The following is an 8,946-nucleotide window of genomic DNA, read 5'->3' on the forward strand; positions in this document are numbered from 1 at the left end:
GTGGACAAGAAAATAGGATGGGACCCACTCGAGTAAAAGTAAAATATAAAAGGAAAATAAAAAATAGCGGTGAGTCGCACAGTATTTGGAAAAAAAAAACTATAGATGAAAATGGAGTTCGCGGGGCTGTCTTCATAAAAAAAAAAAGTTGATTGTGGAGTCCTGCAAACTGTTTTAATAACATAAAAAAAGAAAGAGAAAATGGGGTCCGCAAATTTAATGAAAATTAATATAAAAAAAAGGGTAAGAGAGGAGAGAAAAAAGAATGGGGTAGTTAAAAAAATGATTGGGTAGTAAGAATAACATTTTTTTAATTGGTGCATATAAAAATACTTTCCGAGTAATACCAAGGCAGACAAAAAGTCAGCGAACGCTACGTTCACTAGTAAAATAAATTGAACGCTCCATGAATTCCCCTCCCCTTTTCTATAGAATTTTAAGCAACAATTTCATTGGCATAAAAGTTCAAACAATATATTTCATTGGCGTATATCGTGAGTAAACTAAAATATGCTTTCCATGTTCAAGATAATGCTCTTTTGTTTACTTTATATAGCGTTCCCCCCTCCTCTTTTCTATAGAATTTTAAGCAACAATTTCGTTGACATAAAAGTTCAAATAATATATTTGAGAAAATCGCATAAAATATCCTCAAAGTGTCAAGTACTAGCATTTTAAGAAAGATTTACATGGAAAGACATATTCTGTCTTTATTTTTTGCTGAGAGACACTTTGTCAAATTGATACACTTTCTCTTGTCAGCTGTGTTTTTTAGACAGAATTGACCCTGCTTTTGTGTAATGAGAAGTCTGTTTCCTTTAAATAGACAACCATAATGTAAGTGAGTTGTAACTAAGTTTGTGTTCAGTTGTAATTAATGATAAAAGGTTTAAACTAAAAAGTAGGTATGTGGGAAAAAGTTAATTGATTTTGAGCGTTGGATCTGTTTATAAGCATAAGATATAACGGCTTTTGATGGTGCTTGGTAGATGGTGCAGTTAACACGAAGAAAATGAAGAAAGATATATTTCTTTATTAATAGGTGGGGATGCTCTTCTCGAGGTCAAAAATAAAACGATGCGTTCTACCGTAGTTGTGTTCGTGGAAATGTATGTGTGGATATGATCTCGTGGTTAGACTAACCTGAAGGCTTGTCCACAGAAGACCCTAACGGTTTTCTTGCTGTTTTTTTTTGTTTAGTTACTGTGAGTGATATTAAGTTTTCAACGTAGATTGAATTTACGAATTGAGAGGGCAAAGGAAAACCCTGATGGATATCAAAAAGTAGAGCAAAGTAAACAAACAGAGAGAAATATATTAGTTAACTACCAAAAGAACAACTCAGTCTAAGTTGATGGCATTAGAATACATGAGAAGACGTAGCCGAAAGGACATATTAGTAGTACAACAAAAGGTGTCTCCTGAACAAAAAAAACTAGGGATAAGATAACTACTCAGTGGTCGTGGTGAGCGGAGACTTGGTCAGGAGAGTTGTGAACAGACTTGGCAGGTGAGTTGTGGTCAGGTGACTTGTGGTCAGGTGACTTGTGGATAAAAGAGTTGTGGTTAGGCGAGTCGTGGTCAGTTGAGACTTGGTTAGGAGATAGGGGTGGGCGTTCGGGTTCGGATCGAGTATTTCAGATTTTTGGGTATTTCGGTATAGAGGTGTAGAACACGTTCGGGTATTTTTGAACTTCGGCTATTTTTAGTTCGGATTCGGTTATTTCGGATCGGGTTCGGATATTTAGATTTTAAAAAAAAAATTAAATTTTTCATTTCTCAAATTTCTTGTATTTAAAAATATAACTTTCACTTAACTAATTTTTTTATTTTTAATAGATTGAATGGTTAATAGATTTGGACATAACATTTTCAAAACTAAAAAGACATTAATTTGGTTATTGTTTTTAAATTTTGGATGTAACTTTTTGTTAATTCTTAAGATAAAAAGTTTGACATGCATTTTAAGTGAGTAGCAAATAATTTTCTCCGTAATTGTATGTATATCATTTAAACTTAAAGTATGTATAGTATCAATATAAATATTTTATATAAAATGAGAGATGTAAACTAGAAATATAAGATTAATTATACATATGTTTGGTTATCTTCGGATATCCATTCGGGTTCGGATATTACCTGTTCGGGTTCGGATATCCAATCTCTCCTAATTCAATACCCGCTCGGATATTTTGCTACTTCGGTTCGGATTTCGGTTCGGGTTTTTCGGATCGGGTTCGGGTGCGGCTTCGGATATCGGGTAAAGTGCCCACCCCTATTAAGAGAGTTGTGAACAGGTGAACAGTGGTCAGTCGAATCGTGGTTAGGAGTGTTATCAACATCGAAGACACGGATGAAGCTAACAAGCGAAGAAGACGCTGCAATTATATATCCCAGAAGGATGCGCCGCCACAGCAGCTACGTCCAACGAGTGTCATGTATTTAATCCACAAAAATCCAACATTAAGAATTAACAAAGATATCATGAAGTACGATTTCAAAAACCAAGTTACAAAACTATTATGTCAGAAAACCAGATACACTAAAAATGATTTGTTCGTTAGACATATGGAAGATATGAATATAAGCCAAACAACAAACCGACAAAACCTGCGTTGTAGACATTGAACATGTACTTATGGATAGATATGTATGGATGCAGTGCTTGTGGTTACGGTGAACATGTGACAGGGCGTAGAGTGTTCTTCTCCGTTTTCTGCAAATTTAAGAACAAGGAGACGAACAAGAAGATGAGAGTTGAGAGTCTACCCTTAGAAACAAAACAAAGCTAAAATGGTTCGAAGTGACAGAGCAATTAGTGTTTGATATTAGATATCAGATGAAGAAAACAGAGAGATTCGTGTTTAGTCTTGGATGTTAGATAGACGAGCCAGAAAGATTGGGTTTTGGTGTTGGGAAGATAATGTTACCAGCAAGAAGACGACAGTGTAGGAAGAACACGCCGACCTCTGATGAACACAACGGTCTTGGAAAAATAGAATGTCTCGGAAAGTGACGGAGAAGAAGACGGTGCTCTAGTTCAAATGTAATTGTCAAAGATGATAGATGAATCTGAGAGTTGTGTTTGGAATTAGGTTAAGAGAAAGAAGATCTAAGGATTTTAAGTTATCGAGGCAAAAAAAATGTTTCTATAATTTATTATTTACTTAAACACACTGATGTTTAGTTCAAGGGAAAATTAGACCAAATGATTTGGGAAAGTGTCTTCCAAACCCAAAGTGTCTTATTGGGTAATTGAAAACTCAAAATGTGTCTTATTGGGTAATTGAAAACTCAAAATGTGTCTTTGACGGTAATTTTTTTCCTAACATTTTTAACCTTCAAAATGACATTTGTATCGAAAAAAACTTCCAAAGTGAAAAGTTAACCGGTTGTACAAGTAAAAAAATGATGTGTCAGGTTTTTTGTTCAAAAAATAATTATCTTATTAATAAAATAAACAAAAATTAAATAAAAGTTCTGAAAATTAAATAAAACTCGGAAAATTTAATAAAAACTCATAAAATTAAACATTCATTTAAAAAAAAAATCAGAAAATTAAATAAATATTTAGAGAAATAATAAAAACAAAAAATAAACAAAAATTCAAAAAAAATAGGATTAAATTAAAATACAGAAAAACTAAATAAAATTCATAAATTAAAAAAAATAAAAATAAAAATTTATCATAAATTACTAGATTTTTTTAAAAAAATATCATATCATCGTTTACAATAACAATTTCAAATATATCACTTATGACAATGGTGGTTTTTCACTTAAGCATTAACAATGACGATTTTTGGCATATATCCAATGATAGTTTATGACATCATCATTAAAAATGGCAAAAAAAAACTATTTTGAACTTTTCAATTTTCAATTTTCAATTTTTTTTTTGAAATTTATGATTTTTTTTAGTTTTCTGTATTTTAATTTGGTCTTATTTATTTTTGAATTTTTACTTTTTTTTTGGTTTCTAAATCTTTATTTAGTTTTCTGAACTTTTTTAAAAAATTAATTTTTTTTTAAAAAATCAATTTTTTAAACAAAATTCTGAATTTTATTTAATTTTTCATTTATTTTTATAGTTAAATAATTTAAAAAACTGATACATCTTCCTTTTACATGTACTATTGGTTTTTTTTTATATATATTTTTTGTGATACAAATGTCAGTTTAAAGATTAAAAGTGTCAGTGAAAAAGTTTCACGGTTTAAAGTGATTGTAAGTAACACTATGAAAAGTTTTTATGCGGTTTTCCCTAATATATTTCATTGGCATATATCGTAAAATAAAATATGCTTTCCATGTTCAAGATAATGCTCTTTTGCTTACTTTATATAGCGTTGGTAACAAAAATTTAACTATTATAACATTTTTTGTGTAAGTGTTAATTCATACCATTTATAATGTTGCGATACAACTTATTCAACAAGAAAAAAAAAGAAAAAAAAATAAACAGCTACAACAAATTAACTAAAAGGGTCAGTAAATCAAAAGTGCAGTTTTAGGAAAGAATGAGCATCATTAGGGCTGGGCAAAAAACCCGGATCCGAAAAACCGAACCGAATCCGATCCGAAAAAGTAGTATCGAACCCGAACCGAAATTGATTAAATATCCGAATGGATTCAAAATTTTGGTATTTAGAGAACCGAAACCGAACCCGATCCGAACCGAAATATTTCGGGTACCCGATTATATCCGAAATTGATTTATATACCTATATATATTAATTATTTTTAGATTTAATATATATTAAGAACATCAAAATATATAAGATACTTTTAACTTATCCAAAATACTTATAAATATATACAAATAGTCAAAAGTAACATGTCTAAAATAGCTAAAGTATACTCAAAACACCAACAATACTTATTGATTCTCAATCCAAATATTCAAACCAAACCAATTTATATGTTAATTTTAGGTACTCTGACATATGTTATTCAAATTTAAAGTATATAATGAATTTTAAAATTTTAAAATAATTTAAATGGGTTATCCGAACCCGAACCGAACCCGCAAAGATCCGAACCGAACCCGAACCGAAATTTAGAAATATCCGAATGGGGCTGAAATCTTTGAACCCGAAAACCCGAAACCCGAATAGACCCGAACCGAACCTGAATGGGTACCCGAACGCCCATCCCTAAGCATCATTATGCCTTTCACGAAACATAGGATCCACAAGCTCCTAGAAGGCCTCTGGAGAGAGGGAGGCATATATATTAGACTAGATACAATGGTGTATTGAATTTATAAATTCAACAGTTGATATATTGCAATGGGATGTTTAATGAAGTGTTGAAAGTGAGTTGGCATTCAACTCGTTTAAAAAATTAAATGGTGTTGAATTTTGCTGGAGAGGAGAGAGATTGTAACATGTGCTTCTCCTATTAGTCGAGAGACAAAAGTGTGGGTCATCACTTTTTTTTAATTGGTTGTGTTAAACATTTTTTTTCCTTCTATATTTATTTCCTTCAATTATTATATATTAAATTATGTATTTAAAAAAATTATATCAAAATTTATCATTTTTCATACTCTATAAATAGAGACTTGTTTCATTAGATTTGGACACAGAAAAAAAAATCATCTTTAACCTCTCATAACTCTCGTTTCTATATTTTTTTTATCTTCTTTAAAAAAATGGATCTCAACCAAAACATTTCTAATAATATCCAAAATCCTTCAAACAACACTTTTAACTATTTTAATTTAATTTAAACTAATAATTATTATTAATATGTAATTACAAAATAAAAGATGTAAAACAAAACAAAAAAATGGAAAATAAAAATTGTAGGGTAGGGTGTTGAATTTTATTTTAAACAAACCATTGTAGAGTATAAAAATGAATAGGTGTTGAATTATTAGTTGGAAGAGAGAGAAACTGATGTAGAAGGAAGAGAAGATGATGTGGAGGGTGTGTGTGTTGAATCTATTGTATATAGTCTTAGACTATACATAATGAGGTTGTTGAAACATGTATTCAACTGTTGAATATGGTGCAGTGGGCTTGTTGAATATGGAGAGAAACCAACGTGGATTAAACACAGTTGAAAGTATTCAACTGTTGAATTTTTTTTCTGGTGAATCTGTGTGCTTTAACACGTAGCGTATTGTAAATGGCGAAAATGTTAGACGCTTGTTGACACACACGTACAGATATTTGTATTTAATAAAAACAAATAATAATTCTAGATAATATGCAAGTGTTGGATTTTTAGTGGCTATCTAGGTTTTCTGATTTTTTTTATATCCACCCAATAATTAGAACTCATTTATTTTATAATAAAACTTTTTCTAAAAAAATAAAAATTATATCAAAATTTATTATTTTTATAATCTATAAATAGAGACTAGATTTGTTTCATTTGGATAAAGAAAAAAAACGTTATTTTTCATCAATAATCATTTATTTTGGTATTTTAAACTTTTTTTTGTTAAATAGATCATTTTTTGGTAGCTTGTCTCCTACTCTTTATTCAAAACAAAAACAACAACTACAGGTAAACTTGCCGAGTTCTGGACACTCCATTACAATCTTCCAACAAAACAGAAGCAACATGCTCTGGAGCAGACTCAAAATAATGTAAACCAAACGGTAAAGAAAACGTATAGTTAGCTAATCCATCTGTTAGATAATTAGCCTTCCTATACACGTGCGAAATTTTAACTATCCAGTCTCTTGAAATGAAGCCATAGCACAAACGTACTAGGAAGGACAGGGATGAGAATCATGAATCATGTCTGAAGAAAGCCCACCACACTCTCTGAATCAACTTCCACCTCTAGCCGCCGAATACCACGATCCCATGCTATGCACAGACCATAGTAAACGCCCCACAACTCTGCCAAAGGAGCCGAGCAAATGCCAATGTTAAGCGCAAAGCCCCCTTTCCACAATCCGAATTCATCACGCACCACCCTTCCCACAGTAGCCATTCCAGGGTTACCTCTAGCAGCTCCATCAGTATTCAATTTAAACCAGCCATTCACGAGTCGCTGCCATGCAATTTGCTTCTCCACCCGGCCCCCAACAAACGAACGATCGCGCATATTTTTATTTGCTTCCATCACTTCGGGGGGATTTTTTTAACAAACTGCACTCTGTCCCGGCATTTTCCTATATCACCAAAGACATAACCACATCGCCATTTCCAGCACCACCACGCTGTGAGGGCAAAGAGTGTTGGCCACTGGTCTCCATTACCTGGTTTGTCCCTCACGAGGTTCTCGTAGAGCCATTGTAGAAGAGGTAAACTGAAGAAACGATGTTGTCTACTCGGGATCACAATTTTCGCCCATAAACCAGCAGCTGTCGGACAATCTCGAAGAGCATGAAGAATGGTTTCGTCTCCATTTTTACACAACTGGCATACACCATTATCACTCAAGTGTCTACGCTTCCGCTCCATGTTCGTCATGATAACCTGGTGCGTCACTAACCATAAAAAGACTCGGACTCGTTCTGGGGCAACTAGAAGCCACACCTGACTGTATAGAGCTTCCACATTCGTTCTCAGTACTGCATCTCTAGTCAATAAGGCATACACAGACTTAACAAAAAATAGTCCATCTTTACTCTCTCCCCACGACTATCTATCTCGGGCGCCAGTAACATCATCAATCACTACTGAAGCCAATCTTAACCGATTATGTAATGACATATACGGCTCGATAACTAGAAGTAGCAAGCCGGTTCCATTCTGCCATAGATCACAGGCCCTTGCTTCTGAGACTGGCTCCGAGATATGCACCATACTTAATTCGTGTAGGGGCTCGTTCAACAACCAATTATCTTTCCAAAAATGGACCGACGACCATCCCCTAGGATCCAACACGTTCCTGGAATAACAACTTCTATGATCCCTACCGCTAAGCTTCTCCAAGTCGGTGACCAAGTTCCCTGAACTATCAACCATTTTGGATCATATAACTCCCCCACTCGAAACTTTTTCCGAGAATTTTGACCCATAAAGTATCATGTGTATTCAACAATCTCCATCCAAGTTTTGCTAATAAAGCAATATTCATTTCCTTTGCCAACCTTATACCAACCCCCCCCCCCCCTTCTCTCTTAGGTTTGCAAATTTTATCCCAAGACACCAAGTGTTGCTTTATGTTGCTACCCCAGATAAAGGCCCGAGCGATCTTATCTAGTTGGTCCAGAGTTGATGTCGGCAGAGCTATAGTACTCATCGTATGGACTGGAATAGATGAGAGAACAGATTTGGTGAGTGTTATCCTTCCCGCCAAGCTCAAGAATCTCTTCTTCCATCCAAAGAGTTTTGAGGAAACCTTCTCAATCACTTCCCCAAAAGTCTCCTTATTAATCATCTTCTGCAAAACTGGCATACCCAAATACTTTTTCAACTCCTTAGTGCCTTTAATAATAATGTTTTTAACACTTTGAATTTTTCTAATTTTTCTTTTAGCTTCCCAAATCCCAAAAATTATCGATTACAATCAAAATATATTAATAATTAATTATTATATTGTAAAAGATAAAAAAAATATGAATTAAAAAAGGTGGGATAAGGTGTTGAATTTTATTAAACAAAACTATTGTAGAAGTTAAAAAAGAAGTGGGTGTTGAATAATTAGGTGGAAGAAAAAGAAGATGACGTGGAGTGTTAGTAGGGTGTTTTTTTTTTTTGTAACACGTTAGTAGGGTGTTGAATGTAGTAAATCATTGTAAATACTCTTATAACTTAACATGATGTAATATAAGATGGTCTACTGGTTTCTACTAAAGAAAGAGTTCTCCTATTAGTCCAGATTAGAGATCGATTTTTCTCTAGTAGGAGATTATTAATTCCGTGTGTGGCCACCGTCAATTAATATGAAGAGAAATCGGCAATCTTCCGGAATGTTTCGGTTCCGGTTAGTCAGGTTCCGTAAGGTGTCTGGATACCCGGATCATATAAAAAAAA

Source organism: Brassica napus, chromosome C8 (assembly GCF_020379485.1).
Source record: "Brassica napus cultivar Da-Ae chromosome C8, Da-Ae, whole genome shotgun sequence".
Classification (NCBI taxonomy): Eukaryota; Viridiplantae; Streptophyta; class Magnoliopsida; order Brassicales; family Brassicaceae; genus Brassica; species Brassica napus.